Source organism: Gorilla gorilla, chromosome 5, assembly GCF_029281585.2.
Source record: "Gorilla gorilla gorilla isolate KB3781 chromosome 5, NHGRI_mGorGor1-v2.1_pri, whole genome shotgun sequence".
NCBI classification, from domain to species: domain Eukaryota; kingdom Metazoa; phylum Chordata; class Mammalia; order Primates; family Hominidae; genus Gorilla; species Gorilla gorilla.
The window spans coordinates 124,242,983-124,264,543 of NC_073229.2; the positions used below are offsets into that span (position 1 = coordinate 124,242,983).

The window sequence follows — 21,561 nt, forward strand, 5'->3', positions numbered from 1 at the left end:
ACATCAACTACAGTGAAGGATTTCCCTCCTGCCTCATACTTGCTGGCAAAATAATTAAGCCATTGAGACCAAGACTAGGAGCAGATTTGCCACTAGGTCATGTGAACTGTAGTAGAGTAAAGGAGGGAATGGGGGAACTCTTCAGCTTGCAGCAAAGTAAACTCAGAGCCCCAGGTCTGTGCTCCAAGCAAACGGGCTCTGTGGTGGTTTCAGAGGGCAGATCTGGGGCCAGTGCCAGAAGGTAGAGGGAGGTAGCTATCACCTACATGTGTAACTTGCAGAGCTGAATGACTGCAGTGGACTGCCTCAAGAGACGGTTAGTTAATTAGAAAACATATCTAATAGTAGCAGTCAGCTACTTATGAGCTCTTACTGTATGCTTGAAGCTGAGTTTATCATACAGAATCTAATTTAATTATCATAACAACTCTATTAGACATACTATCACCTCCAGTCTACAGATGAAGAAACTGAGGCTCAAAATTTGGACAATAGTATTTTGCCAAAGGTCCCATAGCACGTAAGTGGTGATGTGGGATTTGAACCAAGGCTGTCTGTGTTCAAAGCCAGAGCTCTGATCCACTATATTAAACAACCTCTACTGCCTTTCAGAAGCACCTCATATGTCCAAGGCACTGTGCTTCAGATGCTACCTCACTGAGTCCACTGACAACATATTAAGGTAGATGTTACTATCCATATCTTACAGATTTCGGAACTGAGGTTTGGAGGGATAAGTGGCTTGCTGCAAGTTCCACAAGACAGAGAGGCCAGATTTCAATCCAGTCAGTCTGACTCCACCCATGACAATCCAGAAGAGGCTAGAGGCTCATTGACCAGGCATTCTAGAAGGGATTCCTGCAGTGAGTGGAGGCTCCTTCATTCTTTCACTCAAAAACCTTACAGGGCCGGGTGTGGTGACTCACACCTGTATCCCAGCACTTTGGGAAGCCGAGGTGGGAGGATTGCTTGAGCCTAGGAGCCTGAGACCAGCCCAGGCAACATAGTGAGACCCCATCTTTACAAACAAAAAATTTAGCCAGTCTTGGTGGTGTGCTCCTGTAGCCCAAGCCACTTGGGAGGCTGAGGTGGGAGGATCACTTTAGCTTAGGAGGTCTAGGCTGCAGTGAGCCATGATCAGGCTGCTGCACTCCAGTTGGACAACAGAACGAGACCCTGTCACGGCCCTTGTGCAGTATGTCTGCCAGTTGAGCTCTGGATCTTGTAGGACATTCAGGGCCATGTTGCAGGTTCCAATGGCCATATCCTGCTTTCCTAAGTGGAATATTTTGGCCGGGTGATACAGGATGGGAGGTTGGTTCTTGGCGATCTCGAAGGCCTTGCCAAAGCAGTCCAGAGGGTCGGTCTCCGAGTACTCACAGTATGGATGCCCATGGTGGTGATGGATAAGGGGTCCTTCCTCTCCAGTAGCATTCTGTTGCAACATCAGGCCAGGGCTCGGTAGTGGGGGGGGCGGTCCTCAGACTTGAGCACTTGCTGGAGCAGGGCCAGCATGCAGTTGAAGCTGGGCAGCCTTTTCTGCTTCTCTCTGCCCAGCTCCAGGAAGATACCATCTAGCCTGATGAAGAGCATTGCCATAGTGAAGTACCAGCCCCTTTTCTCTTCCATTTGGATCTGCTTCCCCCTTTGGCACCATCCCTCCACCTTCCTGAGAAAGCCCCTTTGGGCATATTGAGCCCAGCTCAGCTGAAGCTCAAGACCCCCGTGAACTGTTCTGCCATTATTATTCTTGCCAACCTTGCTGTGCATTCAGAACGACTGGGGCTTCAATTAATATTTATTATTAAACACGTTACAAATAGTTTTTTTCCCAATTTTTACATTACATTTTAACATTGTTAATTGGTACGTATTGAATTTATAGAAATTGTAAGTCAATGTGTTCTTTACACCTTTTAGTAAATATCTGTTTCTGAAAAACAGAAAAATCTCATTTCTGTTCTTAAGATTATCTGAGATTTTTAATACAATTTCATTAGCATAACTAATGCTTCAGAGCCCTGGCTGGTGGAGGAGGGGTGAGTGAAGGAAGACATAGGCTTTAATTATAGGCTGCCACTTACAAGCTGGTCAAATTATTTCACCTCTCAGCCTGAGATTTCTTATCTGAATATTAGAGTATTAATTATTCCTGCTCAGATAATCACTGTGAGAATTAAATAAATGAGAATCTTTGTAAAGTACTTAGTACAATATGCAGAATATGCAGTCTAGTAATAATGTTACCTTGGTTCTGATAATAATGATGACAATAACTTCTCTACATTTCAATCTTCATCTGTAAAATGAAAATAATGATGCCTACCTCATGTGAGTATTGCCTGGAACATACTAAACACTCAATAAGTGACAGTTATAAAAAATAAAAATTAAAAATTACACAAAACAAGAGTGATTTTAGAATTCTCTCTCTCTCTCTCTCTCACACACACACACACACACACACACACACCCACACAGAGAGAGATTCCGATATGCTTACATCCTTAGGAAAGATAATCGAGCCTTCAGATCCCTACCTCCTCTCCATTGAAGATGACTGTTTTAACATTTTTAAAAATAAAATCTACTAATCTTTCCCTTTGAAGGAATCTGCCTTTGAAGTCAAGCTAAAGAAGTCTATACTCATACTAAAATTTGTAAAAAAAAATACTCATCAATCCTTTATTGTAGTTTTCTAACTTTTTTTTCAGTTAATTTCTAATTCAGATGGAATACATTATGGTAAAAATTATGAGGTTTCCAGTTGATTAGCAAAGTGTCCCAAGTGTCTTTTTGTTGCTAATAGTACTTCAAACTTTATTAAATTATTTCCAGAGAACATTATATCATCATACATTTTCCACATTTAGTAAGTATATTTTAGGTATTTATTTTTGTGTTGTTATAAATAAGACTTTTAACTATTATATTTTGACTAATTATTGATATTTAAAATATTTTTTTGTGTTTAAAAGGTCTGTTGTCTTACCCATAACTTTTTAATAAATTACTTTTAATATTTTTTCAATTAATGGAAGCTTTCAAGTATGTAATTATATTACTTGCAAATTATAATCATATTTGCAACTTTTTGTCTAAAATAACTTTGACTTGAACTTCCATTACTTTGTTAAATAATAATGGAGATAAATATTCCTGATACTCTCCTCAGTGTCCTCCCATCAAGCGTGACATTGGCTGTTGGTTGGAAATAGATTTCCACCTCTCCCGCACAATAAAGAAATATGTTATATTTCTATGTTATTGAGAATTTTAATCAGATATAAATTTTAAATGTCATCTTTTTTTTTGAAATCTATCAAGATCTGTCTTTCCTTTTCCCACCCATTTGTATAATAAGATGTATTTTCATCTTGCTAATTGTATTAGTCCATTATCATGCTACTAATAAAGGCATACTGGAGACTGGGTAATTGATACAGGAAAGACTCACAGTTTTGTGTGGCTGAGGAGGCCTCAGGACACTTACAATCATGGTGGAAGGCACCCCTTCACAGGGTGGCAGTAGAGAGAATGAGAGCCAAGTGAAGGGCGAAAACCCTTATGAAACCATCAGATCTTATGAGAACTCACTCACTATCATGAGAACAACATAGAGGAAATCACCCCCATGATTCAGTTATCTCCACGTGGTCCCGCCCTTGACATTTAGGGATTATTACAATTCAAGATAAGATTTGGGTTGGGACACAGAGCCAAACCATATCACTAACCAATGCTAATATTAAACAATACTCAATGGTACTGAAATACATCTCTTGTGGTGATTGGGTTTTTGTTGTTATATTGCAGAATTGTATTTTAAGATTTTTGCATCTACATTCAAAACTATATATTTTGTCAAATTTTTTTATTATATACCAAACTCAAAAGTGTTTTCTTTATCTCTATATTCTTCATCTTCATTCTCTCTTTGTCAGGTTTTGGAATTAAGGTTATAATTGCTTTCAAAAAATTGGAAGTTTCCTTTTCCTTTCTGTTCTGGAAGTGTGTACAAATAGCATGAGACTAATTGTTCTTTGTGAGTTTTAATGAATTTGGACAAAAATCTTTCTGAGCCTAATGCTATGTTTTCAAGATTGTTCTTTCAAAACTGTCATTTTGTTATATTATTAATTTGTGCAAGTTATTGTCTTTTTAAAGTAGAAAATTATTGTAATTTATATTTTTCTTAAAAATTATTCTTTCAGAATTTCAAATGCAGTTAGAAAATAAAATATTAGTAGTGTGTATAGTTGTAACTGGCTTTATTACACAAGGTTATACAAGAAAAGGGAAGAACACAAGCAAGAATTAGCACATTTGCAAGAGAAGGGATAGGGAATAAAGTCAGTCCAGAAACTGGACTTAGAGGGATTGGAAATGCCAATGACTCATAGGTCCTAAATGAGAAGATGCAAAACTTTAAAAGCTTTTAACTAAGAAAAGCTTGTGAATACTTAGCCTTGAGGAAAATACCATATTAAGATTGTGGCCTTTCTTCCTAAGTCTGGTGCCCTCAAGGAAGATGCTTTAAATTGAGAGAGAGAAAAAAAAAGGTATGAGGGTAAGGAGAAAAGCAACAATCTGAGCTCGATAATTATATCTAGAAACATGAATTTCATTAGCTTTCTATTGCTACGTCATAAATTAACACAAATTTAGCAGCTTTGAACAAGGTTTGTCCCAGTTCCATCGACCAGAAGTGTAGCCAGATTATCTGCTCAGCTCTCACATGACTACAATTAAGATATTGGTCTCATCTGAGGCTCAAGTTTCATTTCCCAAATCACTGGTTGTTGGCAGAATCAGCTCCTTGATGTTGGAAGACTGAGGTCCTCACTTCCTTACTGGCTGTCAGCTGGGGGTTGCTTTCAGCTCCTAGAGGCTGCTCTCAGGTCCTTGCAGGTGGTTCCCTCCATCTGCAAAACCAGCAGTGGGGAATCCTCCCTATGTAGAATTTCTCTGACTTTAGAAAGGGCCCTTGAGGGACTCACCTGATTATGTCAGGCCCACCCTGAAAAATCTCCCTCTTTTTTCTTTTTAGAGACAGGGTCTTGCTCTGTCACCCAGGCTACAGTACAGTGGTGTGATCTTCACTCACTGCAGCCCTGAACTCCTGGACTCAAGTGATCCTCTTGCCTTGGCCTCCCAAAGTGCTGGGATTACAGGCATGAGCTACTACACCCAACATAATCTTCCTTTTGATTAACTTAAAAGTCAATTGATTAATAACCTAATCACGGAAATAATGCCTCATGATATTCACAGGTCTGCTTAAACTCAGGGAGGTGGCATTATATAAAGCATGCACACCACAAGGCAGGAATCTTGAGGGCCATCTTAGAATTCTGCCTACCCCTGGAGCTGACAGGAATAAATAAGTTAGAAACCTGCTAAGGTATGGAGAGAATTTTGTCTATGAAACAACAAAAATAAAACAAAAATTTAAAAATATGTTTTGAGACTCCTAATTTGCACAAGCAATAAATACTGGATGTCACAAGCCCAGGACCCAGAACCACACAGAAGATTATAGAGCCTCAGTCGACCCAGGTCTCCAAATGTTTGCATGGAGTAGGTGCCCAACCTTCCCACAACCCCTCCCAGGTCACTCTCCAGACTTAATGCACATGAGAGCTGAGTGTGTTGAGCCATGAGATGTTTGATTTAGCATTCCCAGGTGCTAGTATCACCATAAGCAAAACAATACTCTGAGGACAGTGAAGCGACTAAGTAGAAGGAGCTTCGGGTTCCTAGATGACCCAGTGAAGTCAAGTTACATACCTTCACTGGACTGTCTTTCCTGTAGTGTTTAAGGCTTTGAATTCTTAGAACTCTCTTTCTTTTACAGTAGTTTTGCCTAATTTTTATAACTCTCTTTTGTAGTAGTCTTGTCTATACCCCAACTAATAAATACATTTTCTTCTAAATAACTTTTATAGTTTTGTATTTGTACCACTCATTCAGGAAATCTTAGGTACTACCTTTAACTTCTTATCTATATCTGCCTTGAATTGTTATTTACATCTTTTATTGTTAATTACTTTTCCAAATGTTTATACCATTTCCCTCTAAAATTTTAAGTCCTGTAAAGAACAGAAACCATCTCATATATTTTTATATTACGTGATCCTTAATACTGTTCCCTAGAAACAGATGAGTTCAGTATATGTAATTTTTGGCTACTCTAAAGCTCTTGTTTTCTTTTCTAGTTGCTTATAATTCAAGTTTCTGTCTCCAAATACATAATATTTTCTTCTCTTGAAACAATGACATGAACAAAATATGTTATTAGTCTAAGTTTTAAAAACTGCATTTTTAGTTTTTTTTGGTCTATTTATGTTTTGATAATGGTATTCCTGCCTTTAATAGTGAATGTATTCAGAGCTTATCCAGCCACAATGGCAATATTTTATGAGCAAAGACAGTCTTAGATAAATCTCTAACAGAACCTCCCCAATTATTTTGAAAATATTCCTTCCCAATCACTTAACAGGACTGTATTCCATAAGAGAGAATGCGACCTAGCAGTACTAGGAAGGATAAATTGATCTATCAGGATAAAGGGCACATTTTTTATCCTCTCAAATGCGATGAAAACAAATTTACATTTACTCTATGAAGACTTCAGTTACATGAAATCAAATATTCAGTTGAAGTTTTTAAAAATTAATTTGATTTCACCATTGGGTGTTACTTTCTGATTTCATGAAGGTGTTCTCCTTGATATGACATACGTAGACAGCTCCAAAGGACAGAAGACATGAGTTTGGAAACCAACCGAGATGTCTCCAGGTGGCTCAGGGTCCCCATCAAGGTGGAACCAAATGCACCACTCGCTCAGGCTGCTGATAGCCCCCATCCATGAACTCTTTCAGGGTCCTTAATTTCAGGTTGGTTACAAAGACCAATAAAATGCTGCATTTTTATATATAAAATTTACTTTGAGCAAAGATCCTAAATTTATGAGGTATAATTTACTGAGATTATTGGATATAAATTACCTATGTAACAATGATTTAAGTAGAAAAAACAATAAATCATATTTTTAACTTCTCACATAACTTATTCTTTTATTATTATGCAATGCCAGTATATATTTTGCTTTAGTTTTCTGAGAAAAAAAACAAACATTATTTAGCTGTAAAATTTGGTGGACATGCTGAAACATAAATTGAGGTTTCATCTGGATGAATGAAAGGATTTTTGAATAATTATAACTGTTTTAATCAGTTGCTGCTTTCCAGCAAGTACTGATCATATTTCAGTTGGGTGGGGTGGGAGGACTTATCTTTTTACCTATTAGGTTATATAAGTTAATTCACTAAGTCAGTGTATCAACTGCATAAGGTTTCTTTCCTCTAATAAGTACTAAAAGGCTTCAGTATTTAGTATTTTCTGGAATATGGATTTATTACACTCTTTTGGTTTTCTTTTTTTGTTTTACCATGTATATATTCGCAGTTTTAGACTTTGATCTGAATGTTATTTCAAACTATAGTGCCACCTAGTGTTTATGCAATTTATCTGGGCCACCCTTTCTAAGAAATAAAGTGATAAGAAGGATAAGTATTTTAAAATATGAAAGCAACATTATTTCCCAAATTTTTCATATCAATAGGTTCTAAGCAAACTAAACTTATGTCTTAAATAAAACCAACCTTCTACTTTTAACTAAAAAAAGCCAACCAGCTATTTTTAGTAAGCTTCCCCTAGGTCATGCTTAGTATTCTACAGACTTAACTGAAATGTTTGGAATTCAGAGTGTCACACATTGTCAAGTTCCAAGTAGCTTGTTAGCAGACACAGTACTTAAAATCATAGACTGCTGGAACTGGAGTGTCTTAGCTGAATGGAGATAAGGGACAATGGTGAATAATGAGCATCATTATAAGTATGCCACACTCTTGTTTTCTTTTCACCAGCTTCCTTATTTGTCCACGTGATTTCAAATTCCGCAACCACATGTAACTATTCCAAAAGTCAAAGAGGAGAGATTTTAAATAAATAAAACACTTACCTGAAGATAAGATGTTATCTAAGAAAATAATTGATCCTGGCCGGGCGCCGTGGCTCACGCATGTAATCCCAGCACTTTGGGAGGTCGAAGCGGGCAGATCACCTGAGGTCGGGAGTTCGAGACCAGCCGGACTAACATGGAGAAACCCCGTCTCTACTAAAAATACAAAATTAGCTGGGTGTGGTGGCGCATGCCTGTAATTCCGGCTACTCAGGAGGCTGAGACAGGAGAATCGCTTGAACCTGGGACGCCGAGGTTGTGGTGAGTCGAGATTGCACCACTGCACTCCATTCTGGGCAAAAAGAGCAAAACTCCATCTCAAATAATAATAATAATAATAATAATAATAATAATAATAATAATTGATCCTAAAGTTAATTCTTTACAGACATCAATCCTTTAGAAAGAGATACCAGAATATTTGCTCCTTCTTTTTTAGAAGAAAATGTATCACTTAGTTAGAACTGATGATGAACCTTCAGCCTAACTTTAGATGTCATAGAAACTAGAAAGATTATTTCAGAAACTTCTGATTGTTGTTTTGGTAACTTCTCACCTTCTTTTTGGTTGATGGTTCTTGATATTGTTTCAGTTGGAACACTTTTGTCTCAAATGGTAGAAAACCCATACAATCAGTTGCCTGTGTAATAAAAAACTTACAGGGCTGGTTTGATCATAACTTTGGCTATGTTTCTTCAAGTTCTCTTAGCTCTGCTCTCCTTCCTGTAGGTTTTGCCCTCCAGCTGGCTTTTCATAGCCTGATAATACAGTCAATCCATTACCCCTGCTGTTACTTCCTACTGAGGAAGGGAAAGCTTCTCCTTCCTTCCCCTTGAACAAAGCTCTAGGCAGGGCTTCACTCTAATTGGACAAATTAGATCATGTGTTTCATTCTGGGACCAGGTCAGGAGAATGGGATTATGCTAAATGGTTTAATACCATTAGCAGTTTTCCTTGGGGTACAACTGGTATGAATTGCAACAAAAACTCATGCCTGAGAGACTCAAGGTTCTGTTAAGAAGTGGGACAGGTATATTTCATTCTTTTCTAGAAATGTGACAATCCTACTTAACTGTAGTCAGGTCATTAGTTCAATCATGGCTTATTCACTTTAGTAATTCCAAAACACAGGGCTTCATACAAAGTAGGTGTTTAATAAATGTATTTTTAAAGATAAATTAATGAGAAGTTACATGATGAATTAATAATGGCTTATTTGCTATGACTTAATCTTCTTGGTTTAGAAATGTCTTCCTAAAGCAATGGATTGAGAAAGTGGTCATATTTAAATGGAAGCAAAAATTATTTTGGTTATTTTTGCTATTGATTGTGATAATAGCTACCATATGTTGTTATTACCCTATACAACTAAACTGAAAGTTGGAAACCTGATTCATGGAAGAAACTTTACCCTAAATATGGGGATTAAAGTATAAGGAAGTGGAAGACAGCATAAAATGTTCATGTTATTACTTTTCAAAATTTGTTTCAGATGTCATCACAAGAAGTAAAAACAATAAATCTGGATATATTCATTGAAAGTATGTGACTAAAATCATGTTGATATCATCTTTTAGCTGAGTCAATGTTAACAAATAAAGTTGGAAACCTGAGACTTTTTAGGTTGCTAATGTAAGGTATTACTTTGCTGGCAAGCCACAGTGAATAAAACCAACCACATCTTTTAGTATAGTCCAAAGATATGGTCACATAGAAGTAGCTTTATGTTAAGCCTAGCCCACAGTATCATACCGACCATGTCTTCAGAGATGAGATGTCCTCTGCATCAACTGTTCGCAATACTTTTTCCAGTGAGTCATCTGTTATAATTGACTGCTGTAAATATGAAGGAAGTATACAAAATGTAAAGCCCGGAGTTTAGTTTATTCAAGGAAGAGCTAGCCATCTATGTAGCTAGAACCCCAAAAGTAGTTTCCAGTTTTGTTCCTCAGACACCCAAAATTTGGCGTAGCTTCACAGACTGACATGATGAAGAGATTAATAGTGGACATGTTTCCACCTTTTTACCTCTTTTGTCTGTTTTATAAATTCAAATTTTGTATGTTGAGATTCTGCATCTAGTTTAAAAAAAAAAAAACTTTGTGGCTAAAAAGTTTTGATGGTCACTGACATGCACTACAGTTGAGTACCCATGCCTGGAGGGGAGAGCAGCAATAACTATGGTAAGGCGGTGAACATTTCAGTACCACAGGAATGCCGAGGTCTATACGTTAACAAAACACTTAATGGAAAGAATATTCTCAGTTCATCATCTGGATGGATTATTTGCCACTCTAATATTACCTGTATATGACTCTAAATTCTCAAGTAAACATATGGAATATTACATGATTTCTAAAACAAAAAGCCATCTGATGTTATATATCATTACAGATCTGCCAATGATTTCTGTGTGGGTCGATAGAACTTCTTGAAAGAGTTCAGCACATTGGGTTAGTGGCTCTCTGTGGCATTGTGACACAGGAGATTTAAGTTCTCCTTTAAAAAATCTCTCCTAGTGACTTGTGACTATTTTCAGAAATTCTCATGTTAAAAATTCACTTTTCTGGATTAAGACATTGTCTTCTGTTAAAATGCAAATAATTCCACTCAGAAAATATAATGTTTTACAAAATACATATTAAAGTTTCAAAAATGAAATTAAGAAATACCTGCAATTAAATTCATTTTAGTGTATGAGTTCCTGCTTATCTTCAATAGCAAAAAATTGAATCTTGCCAAATTGAAATAACTCTGTCACTTCTGATTTTAAATTTAATATTTTTTGGGGGGGACTCACTACTCAGCCATTCAAGATTCTTTCCCACCTTCTTCTTTCTCTGTAGAGAAATCTGGGTTTATGGAGGTTTATGTAAGGGAATTGTGGTGCATTTTCAAGGGTGCATATCTGGCTTATGGTACACCTGCTCTCTTATGCCTTCACTTGAGGTGTAACTAGTCCCACTAGATCTTGAACATTGACTTCACCTCATTCCATGTGCCACTGATGCTTGCAGTCCTGCTGTGACCTCCAGTTGCCTATTCCATGCATTTTGTGTACTTCTCAAGCCAATCACAGGCTCTTTAGTCTGTCAATCCTCTCAGACACTTCTCTGCCCTCTTGGGGACCGGGAACTTTTGACTGGCTTCCCCACAGCAAACTGAGGTGAGTAGGAATCCGGGTGGCTTCCCTCAGGCCTATGGCCTAGATGAGAGCTATAAAAAGTGCGCTATGTAAACCCAGTCTTAGTATACAAATTATTTAAATTATTAGTTACTGACTCATTTGGATTGCTATAACATAACACCATAGTCTAGGCAGAAAGAAATAGCTAACACTTATTTCTTGTAGTTCTGGGGCTGCAAAGCCCAACATTGAGGTGCTGGCAGATTTGGTGTCTGCTGAGGGCACATTTCCTGATTCATATGTGGTGCTTTTTACTGTGTCCTCACATTGTGGAAGAGGCAAGGCAGTTTTTTGGGGCCTCTTTTACAAAGGTACTAATCCCATTCCTGAGGGCTCTGTCGTCATGACCCAATCACCTCCCCAAAGACTCCACCTCTTAATATCACCACCTTGAAGTGAGGATTTCAACATAAAATTCTGGGGGGACATAAACCTGCAGAGCATCACATTTGTTCTCTGTGAAATTAAGTACAGAAATTGACAGTAAGAGTTTAGAACTTTCCGTAATAATTTAACTTAGTAATTAAAACTTGAATTTAAAAATTAAAGAGCTTGTTTTAAAACAATTCAGGAGTTTCATTTCATGTATATGGTCATTTATTTTATTATTTTTATAAAAAAAATAACTTCCCCTTTACCACAGTAAGCTTAAGAAGCCCTGGTCTGGACTATTCCTTTTTCCTGCTCAGGCACCATGTTGGACCTGACATGGGGCTTCTCTGTGAAACATGTGTTGCCCCCAGCTTCATCCTCGGAAGTTGCATCTGCCCACCCTCAGCCAGGCAGTGAGTGCCACTGACTCACTGAGAGAAAAACCACAGGCAAACCAAGAAAGTATGTAAAAAGAAACCTCAGTTAATGTCTGAAATTATTATCCACCTCATCATCTGTGATTTCCCTGGACAAAAATTACTGTAGAGAGGAAAAGAGCTACATAAACTTGGAAAGTCATTTTACCTCTAGGGAGCTTTATTTTCTCAATAACAGAAGGAGAATAAGCCCCATTTCATGGAATGTTGGAAGGGAAAACATAAGGAAACTTAACACAGGGCCTGGCACAGAAATGTTAATTGCCTATAAGGTAAGTAGAGTTTCTAAAACATTTTGCATTTCAACAGTTTTCTATCCATGTATAAAACATAAACATTTATTCATATAATCTTAATGTTATGGAGAATGTTGAAAGTTGATAATTATACAGGGTTATAGTTGTAAGAATCGTATTTATATACACAGTAGTCCCCTGTTAGCCATAGGGATATGTTCCAAGGTACCCAGCAGATGCTGGAAACCATAGACAATAATGAAACCTATATATACTATGATTTTTCCTATATATACATATTTATGATAAAGTTTCATTATAAATTAGGCTCAGTAAGAGATTAACAATAACTAATAATGAAATAGAATAATTATAACAATATACTGCAGCAACAGTTATGTGGCTATGATCTCTCTCTTTCCCTCTCTTTTTCAAAATCTTAATTTTTTTACTGTGGTTGATCACTGGTAACTGAAAGAGCAGAAAGTGAAACCTTGGATAAGGAGTGACTAGAATTGTAAGAATTAAATAAGAGAAGAAATGTACATTGGTTAAGCCTTGTACATAGTAGGTGTTTAATTAATGATAGTGCCCGCATACACACACTCATTTACCCACTCACGTACACACATATGTATATATTCATACATACCTACCATACTCAGATACAAGATTCCGAAGCTGTTTTCTTTTAGTTGGTAAACTACAAAAGCACTTAGACCTGCACATCTGTCGTGGATGACATTTTGCTGATATATTTAGTGAATGGGTTTATTAAGTAGAAACAAGGGGAAGAAAAGACTGCTGTTTCCTAATGATTTTGTTCTTCAGCTTTCAAACAGTGACTCTAAATTTGCATTTTTTTCCTGTCTTGCCATGGTGTGATTTTTGCAAAGTAATTATGGTAGTGAAAGTTGGTTTAGACCTCAGAGGTTAAATATTTCACTTAAATACTGCTGTGTTTTAATTAAATATAACCCTGGAGAACAGTGTTTAGTTGCACAGATGAAATGGGCTAAGCCTTGGGGCACTGTGACTCCAGTGGAGAAAATTGAACAGCAGAGTCAATTGGGCACAAGCTATGAGAAGAGTGAAGCAATTTATCAGGCCGACTGGAAGTTAATTATTTAGGCAAAACGTAATACGTCATAGTATGACAAACACATCGAGCTACATGGGGCAAATACATAAATGTGATGACTATTGATTACCACCAAATGAAGGCTTTGGCTGTTTAATCAGTTATGTATTAGTTTTTAGCACTTTAAAATCAGTTAAAATCTAGTGCAATTTTAAAAAAAAGGGTTAGAAACAGAGAGACCAAATAATTTCAATGTAAGCAATTAAGTTTGGGTCATATAGTCCCAGAAAGTATGGTGCCAGAGTAATGACTGAGTTGGGCTGAGTTTTATAGGAAAGATTCCTCAATGGTATAAATAAGACCAGTAAACAAAGTAACAAAGACAGTCATTGTCTTCCCTTTATATATCTCTCATGCCTCAAAATTTACACGCAGTGCTAGACAACACATACTTTCACATTAATACTGGGAATAAAGTGCTGCCGGAAAATGGAAATGGTGCAGACGAGAAAGCTCCACATTATTAGGGACCTGTTTTAAAATGTACCCAGCATTTGTTTTGATGAGGTATAGTAAGACACACAGACATGGAAACGGCTGCTATGAAGAAAGACTGTTTCATATTCACAGGTCCTGGGTGATGATGTTGACTTTCTAGGAGTCCAGGCACACCACGTGGGGCCACATGGGGAAGCAACCAGGGTTAGTCAGGGGACAGAGAAAGAGTGAGGGGAAAGTGTGGGTAAGAGCCTTTATTGTGGTTTCTGCAGGAAGAAATAGGACAGACAGGAGAAGCAGGCTTGGGATTGACTAACAGAATAATTTCAGTGGGCTTGTAGAGAGTGGAGAGACTGTTCCAAGTTGTCTGATACTTTGTCCTGAGGGGATTGGGGGAGGAAGCAGTGGCTTGATGTGAGTCAGTTCAGTTCAATAAAGGAGGTAGTTGGGGGGTGTGGGCTCTGGATTGGTTGGTTTGTGTATGAAAGGCATACTTGCAGATCAGGCTTCTACTATCTTTAGGAATTGGCTAGTTCTAGGTGGGGAAGGCTCCCCATAGGGGAAGTGAGGCTCCAGATGCCACGTCATTAAGAATAGAGAAAATTAAAAAATATAATTAATATAGGACCTTCCAGTCTCTGTGTTCTGGAGATATGCAAAATGTTAAAATATTGAAAACACCAGGGCTAACATCCCTCAATATGTCACCTCAACTGTGATAAGGGCTGTCTTTACCTCTACGCTCTGTTAACCATTCAAAGATGCTATCTGAGCTTTGCAGATGCTGGCAATGCATTCTTCTTAACTACAGATTATTTTGCAGCTCTGCTGCTAATCATGTTTTCTTCAATAGCAAGAAGGCTTAAAAAAGTTAAATAATGAGAAAATGACTCTTTAGACGCCAGTGATCCTGCTGAAGTTCTCTTGAAAACTCTTCACTTATGGAGCAATGCCTAGGAAGGCCGTCCACTGAGGGTGTCAGTGATGGTATTAAGAGATCAAGCATTGTTGAGGAAAGATGAACATCCCATTGTGGCACAAATGGAATACATTCTAGAAATTAGGGTTTTCATACTCCAAAGAACTGAAGAATATCTTTAGACTGAACTAGATGGAAATGATTTTCAGATCACTGTTTTATACTTCATACACAGAATAAATGATGAGCTAAACTGTAGCTAAATATACAATTTCAGAGGTGTATTTTACTTTCATTTACTTAATGCAATCACTAAAATGCCTATGGTTACATTTGTGCCAAATTTTCAGTTATAAAATTTGATTTTCAGCAGATTAAATTTAGTAATAAAATGTTCTCTATGCTAAAGAATAAAAGGAAAGTCCTTGGGCAATAGTGTTTTTTCAATCACTGGTTTTTGAAATGCATTTGGTTGTAATAAACACAACCGCATATGGTAAAATATGACAACTACTTTTTCATTGTTAGCATTTTCATCTGTAAATAAGGTTGAAATTTAGCCAACAATTATTTTTCTCAAGAGGTTAAGAAGTGAAAACACAACATTTATTTTTTTTTTTCACAGAAATTGACACCACATTGATCACATCTGAGCTCTGGAAAAATAACAAAGAACCAGTCCTTTATCTCCAAGGGTGCTGCTGTCAAACAGTAACTATTCCCTACCTGACCACTGTGTGGTGCTGCTTACTTTTAAATTGTGTGTGCGTGCGTGTGTGTGTGTGTGTGTGTGTGTGTGTGTGTGTGTGTGTGTGTGTGTGTGTATCTGGGTGTGTGCGCATATGTAGGCTTGTCTGCGTGTGCATCTTTGCTTTGTACATTTAGATATTTCTGATTTCAAAATGTAGCATACATTCAAGTTTGGAAACATCAAGTGCTGAGATTCTATTTAATGACTACAGATTGAAATTGACCAAATAATTAATCTCAAGCTTGAAATTGCATTTACTTCCTGCTTAACAAATGACCACCATGATGGTAGCAGAACTCAACCTAAGCATATTGCTAATTAATCTGATTTTACAAATAGACATAGATTTGGTGCAGAAACATTGCAAATAAAGAATTTTCCAAAATCTGGAAGCATTTAACTCTTTGCTTCTTCCCAATCGACATTCCGATGTTTCACTATTTTTGTGAAAGTAGGATTAAACAAAACAAACAAAATTTTTCTACATGGGTGATAATACAGACTTTCTAGTTAGAGTTTGGTAGAAAACGAAAAAAAACCCCACAAGCCTACTGCACTGGCTTAAACTAACAACGAGTAATTTAAAGGCTACAGCAATAGCTTAAGGAACATGAAGAAAGAAGATGCATTTTTGAAGGTGGGAGCTGGGAATTGACAGTACTCAGGAAACAATAGAACTGCTATCTCTATTCATCTGAAGTCGTATTTCCTCATTTATTCAATTTGGTTTTCTCCGTTAACGTTTGGCCTGCTTCTGGCTTTCATGTGCCATGTCACTATACCTGGCCCTGCTTCTATCTGACCTTTCAGTTTAACCCCCAGCCCCTAAATTATTGTAGTGTAGGTGTCTCCGTGGTCAATTTTTAGGGAGAGACAGTGTGGTCAATCAGTGGATTGATGCCTTTCTATTATGTAGTCATCATGAAACTCTTAAAAATGCTAATCAATTCAGTGCAGTTCAACAGAAAGTATTAAGTCATCAAACTGAAATGAAGAAAAAGACCTGAGTAGTATTAGAATACTCTTGATAATATAGTTCAACCCTTTATACTGGAATAAGATCAATCCTAATATATATAAAACCAGATAGTCTATTCAAACTATATCACTTTATGTAAAGAAATGTATTATGGAAACTCTCCAATTTTTACCTCATGGGATTTTATTGTGCTTAAATACAAAAAAGAAGAGAGGAAGGCATTTTTTCATAGGCAAATAATCTAAAAAGAATTTCATAGTAGAAAAGTATTCTTTGGCATCAGGAGTTTTATTGCCCATCTTTGGGAAAAGTACACAGAAGAATCTAGTGATTGAATGACCAGGTTATTTGCCTATTTCCCTTAGGAATCTGAGGCTAATGATGTGGGGACAGAGGGAGTATTTGTTTAAAGATGTCTTCCTCTCCAGATTCAACTCCAGAGAGGTTGGATAACTTTAAAGGACCTGGTAAAATACCCTACTTTAAATAAATTTCTAAAGGAAAAGGCATCATGAATATTGCTAGGTTGAGCGAGTCAACTGCTAATGCACAGATGGTGAATCTGGTTCTGCCTTCTTCACCATATCCTCCCTACTCAAATTTCTGCCATGGCACCTCTGGGACAGGTGACGGAATAAAGGAATTGCCTCCTCAGTGTTGGGGACAAAAGAGATGCCATGGCTACCACTGCTGGTTCCTCATCAACATTTTCTTTTGCCTCTTACGTTGATGGTAGAAAAGAAAGGAAAAATATATGTACATATTGTTATTAAAAATGTAAGCCCATTGATGGGGCTATAACATTTATTTTAGATAATGGCACTTCTACCAGATAACAGGAATTGCTCATTTCTAGAAAGAGCTCTGAACGATAAATCAGTGTTTCTAATTTTGTTCCATCACAAACAGACTTTGCTAATTAAGGGGCAGGTCTCCTCATTTCCCTAGGCCTGAGTTTTCTTTCCTGTAATATATTCAAGTCGTTTCCTGCTCTCATCATGCATGTTTTAATACTTTTCATTATTCCCATGGAACCTTCTTAAGGTGGCTGTACCCATCACCAAAGCAGATGAAAAGCTTACTTTTCTAGCCCAAATAAAGATGTAGTTTTGGAGCAGTAGACCTGTCAGTGTTAGCTTTATAAGAACAAATAAATTAAACAAACAAACAGCCTCCCTCCCCACATAAGATGGGCTTATGTCAATCATTTGTTTATTTTGAAAAGAGGAAAGAGGATCCAGGCAATTACTTGCTATTCAATGAAATTAAATCATCTCCATCCTCCCTTTCTCTCTCCTTCACCAGCACACACCATGATTCCAAGCAAACTATGCATCTGAAACCCATATGGAAAGTCAGGAGAGTGCAAAGAGTGTAAGGATGTAGACCCTGAGTCCAGGCTGCCTAATTTCACAGCCAAGCTCTGTTGTTTGCTACCCTTTCACCCTGGACAAATTGCTTAACTCTGGCCACGTTCTCCCCATCTGGGAAATGAGGATAATAATGGAACCTTCATCAAAGGATGGTTGTGAGAATGAATAAAAGCACTCGGAATAGTGCCTGGTACATAGTAAGTGCTGTGTAAGTGTCCTATAATTAATATAAGCAGTTCTATAATTGTTATCTGAATTAACTGGTAAGGAAAGGGTTAAGAGTCAGTGGGCTTTGCTATGGTCTGGGAATGCTTCAAACAAAGAAAAATGAATTACAGACAGACTTTCTCTGGCTTCCTATGTTTTTCCCATTTTTTCCTATATTTCCTATTTTTTCCCATGTTGCCATGCCCCTCAAATTTGTCCTTTCCTAACAAAACATCATCTGATTGGCAAGTAGCTTCTCATCTTCAGTAAGTCCCCAAAAACAAAGATGAGAGAATATTTGTAGGCAACCCCAGATGATTGCCTTCTTTACTTGATCACCTACTTTAGCCCCTTGTTTTATGGATAATCACCTACCTCTGCTGAAGAAAAGGGAAGGAGGAGAGCTGAAGGAGCCACTTCCCATGCAGGGCAGTGCACAGCATGGAGAAGGCACTGTCTCAGATATTCTAAGCAGAGGGGAGCAGAGAATACAGGAGAGAGCACCCAAAAGCAGACAAGGAGGAAGAAGCATAGAAGTTATAAGAATTTCCCACCAATAGCTCCAATAATCATAAAGGCTGGGAACTGAGAGATATCAGTGGAGCAGGGATCTGTTGTGTCCTCAGCATTTATAGTAGCTCAGATAGACAGTGTCCTAGAGACCTAACCTACTGCACAACTAACTCATGAGGGTCTCGTGAAGAAGATGCTCAAGAAGACAGAAGAAATAGGCTGAGATGGGTTAACTCTTCAACAAGGAGGGATATGTGGAGGGAAAAAAATGCAGCTGCCAACTGTTTAATCACTTGCAGGTACTGTAATTTTTCAATATTTTATTTAGCTGTCTAATAAAGGTGGTTATCATTTTGTCCATATTGCTTTGGAGTTATTCTCACACAATGTCTCTTTGTTCAAAATTCTGATGTAAGAACTCTAATTAGTTTTTGAAGAACTACCTGAATCTGGAGGGACTCTAATGATCAGCAGCTGGTTGCTCTGCTGGTGCCCAGAGAGAGAAGGCCTGCCCCTAATTGGATTTACCTGCATGATTTAGTTATAAGAAAAGAACTAAAGGAGAAGCGCTTTTATAGAAAAATCACATAACATGCTATAGAAAATACGTGAAAAAAGGACAGGTATGTGTGCATAAGAGACATAGTCAAATATCAAAGCTGGGCTTTCTGTTGTATTTATAAAGTTTAATATTGATACCATACTCGACAGAGATTTCATAGTTACCTAGCCTAATTCCTCATTTTTTTAGATGAGGAAACTGAGGCACAGCATGGTTTAAACATTTGCTCAACGTCATCCAGTCTAATAAGTGGTCTTTGTCCTACTTAAGGCTTTTTACACCGTTATCCCACCATCTCTTGTGGATGTTGTTTAATCTTTGTCTTTGGTGGAAAAAGGGTTGTTTTTCTCTTTGCTTTTATTGTGTAAGCTGAAAGACATTTCAGTAGAACATACTAATGAAAGTTGCTGTTAGCTATTTTCTAAGTGAAATTCTTTTAGAATAAGTATTTCAAAGATATTTTCCAGTTAGAAAAGATCTTTGCAATTATGTGTGAGGCAGACACGCATTTTGAACATCCCAGGACTCATTTCCTATGGAGAACTCAGGATATGGGCCAGGAGGCTGGAGCAAAAGCAGCAACACTTTGTCAGAAAGGAAAGTGTGTTGATGAGTGGGCCAGGGTAAATATGTGGGGAAATGCACACTTCAAAACTAGCTGAAGGGAAGGTGTGTTTGCTCATCTCAGAATGGCCAAATTAAGGGTACGACTAGGCCAAGTGACTTAGACTTGTCTGAAACAAGAAGTAGCTTATCCAACTACCTTTCAGGAAAGTGTCTCTTCAAGTTTGTTGGCTTGTCTCTTCAATGCTCTGTGACTCTTCAAGTTTGCTTGGGCTTTTAAAATAGGATTACCAAGGAGTCTGACAGCAATGGGAATAATGAAGTGCCCAGAATAAGCAGCAAGGTGGCTTATGTCACATTGTATGCAGCATCATGGATAAGAGGTGATTTATCCCTTTCATCAGACCAAGCTCTTCACAGGCAAGAAAACTTATTCAAACTGTGGCCATAATCGCTAGAACATAAATAAAACTCCAAGGCAACCCAAAACACCCTCGACCAAGTATAATTTAAAATTAGACTGCATTCATGTGATTTTAAAAATAGACAAATGTTTCAGGAAACCCAATATTTTATACACAGTCTATAAATGATATCATGGTCTTCACAACTTTGATATGCAAATTTCAGTTGATGAAAATGTTGCTATATTTTCCCAGGGCTTATGGGAAACATGAAAAGAATCGTAAGCCACTTGAAGCCAAGGAAACTTCAGAAAGGGCGGGAGTGTTGATATTTCCTGAGGTTCTGTGGGAAATATCAGAAGGGAGTCCCTGTATAATGTAAACAAGATAGAAATTTTAAGAAGAAAAACAATTTGAGGTTCTGCGTTTAATTATTGTCTTACTTTTGAAGAGTCTCAAGCTTCTTTTATTTTTCCTGATGCAAAATATGCATGTGTGTAGTCTCTGCAAACCCGATCTTTCTTTTTACGACCTATAGTGGGTAAGAAGCATGAAGTGGGTCATTTTTAGACCAAAAAAATGCCTCATAAATTTGTCTTTTATTATATAATAACAAAACTCCCAAAAGGTTTTATTTGTTAGTTTAGTTGAAGAAAAACTGATATTGTATGTTATATTTATCTACCAAGTAAAGCCTTTAATGAGATCATTGAAAAAGACTTCCTAATTCCACTGTGCTTATTTTTTTTTAAATAAAATTAGGGGAAAGGCTCTCATTGTAACCTCTGCCCCCTGTTGTAAATCGACCTTGCATACGCCTGTCTGGTATGTGAACCGTGAAAAATCTTTATGGAACTCTTTCAACCCTCTCTCTTTGCTCGTTGTGGTACTTAACGTCTACAATGAATGATACACATGTAAAAGGCAAACGACAACACTGCTCATTAATTAGAGCACATGATATGAATTTGTAAGAAGATTGAGGCTATGAGGATTCATATGGGTAAGTTGTGGGCAATCGGTTTATGTAGCGATCTTTGTTTTTTCTATGACAAAGTAGTAAGGGACATGTTGCAAATACCAATAGGACTATGTTCTAGGGATCTTTTTTCTTGGCTCAAAAATCAGTTAAAAAGCCAGAATGATGGTAGCTGTTGCCAATATTATGAAACTCCAAACAAATTTTCCAGTTTTTTTCTTAAGCCTTTTTTTAGGGGAAGTTTTTTTTTTTGGTTTTTTTTTTTTTTTTTTTTTTAGATGGTGTTTCACTCTTGTCACCCAGGCTGGAGTGCAATGGCACAGTCCTGGCTCACTGCAACCTCCCTCTCCCGGGTTCGAGCAATTCTCCTGCCTCAGCCTCCCGAGTAGCTGGGACTACAGGCACACACCACCATGTCCAGCTAACTTTTTTTGTAATTTTAGTACAGATGGGGTTTCACCATGTTGGCCAGG

At 37.5% G+C, this 21,561-nt stretch overlaps 1 long non-coding RNA gene across 1 annotated transcript; it reads left to right on the plus strand.

Annotated features, from left to right (window-relative positions):
• Positions 1–719: 719 nt before the first annotated feature.
• Positions 720–15,521, plus strand: LOC129534427 (uncharacterized). The gene is made up of 4 exons (XR_010134329.1): positions 720–863; positions 6,721–6,899; positions 7,932–8,287; positions 15,382–15,521. It is a non-coding gene; the product is annotated as an uncharacterized lncRNA (long non-coding RNA).
• The last annotated feature ends 6,040 nt before the right edge of the window (positions 15,522–21,561 follow it).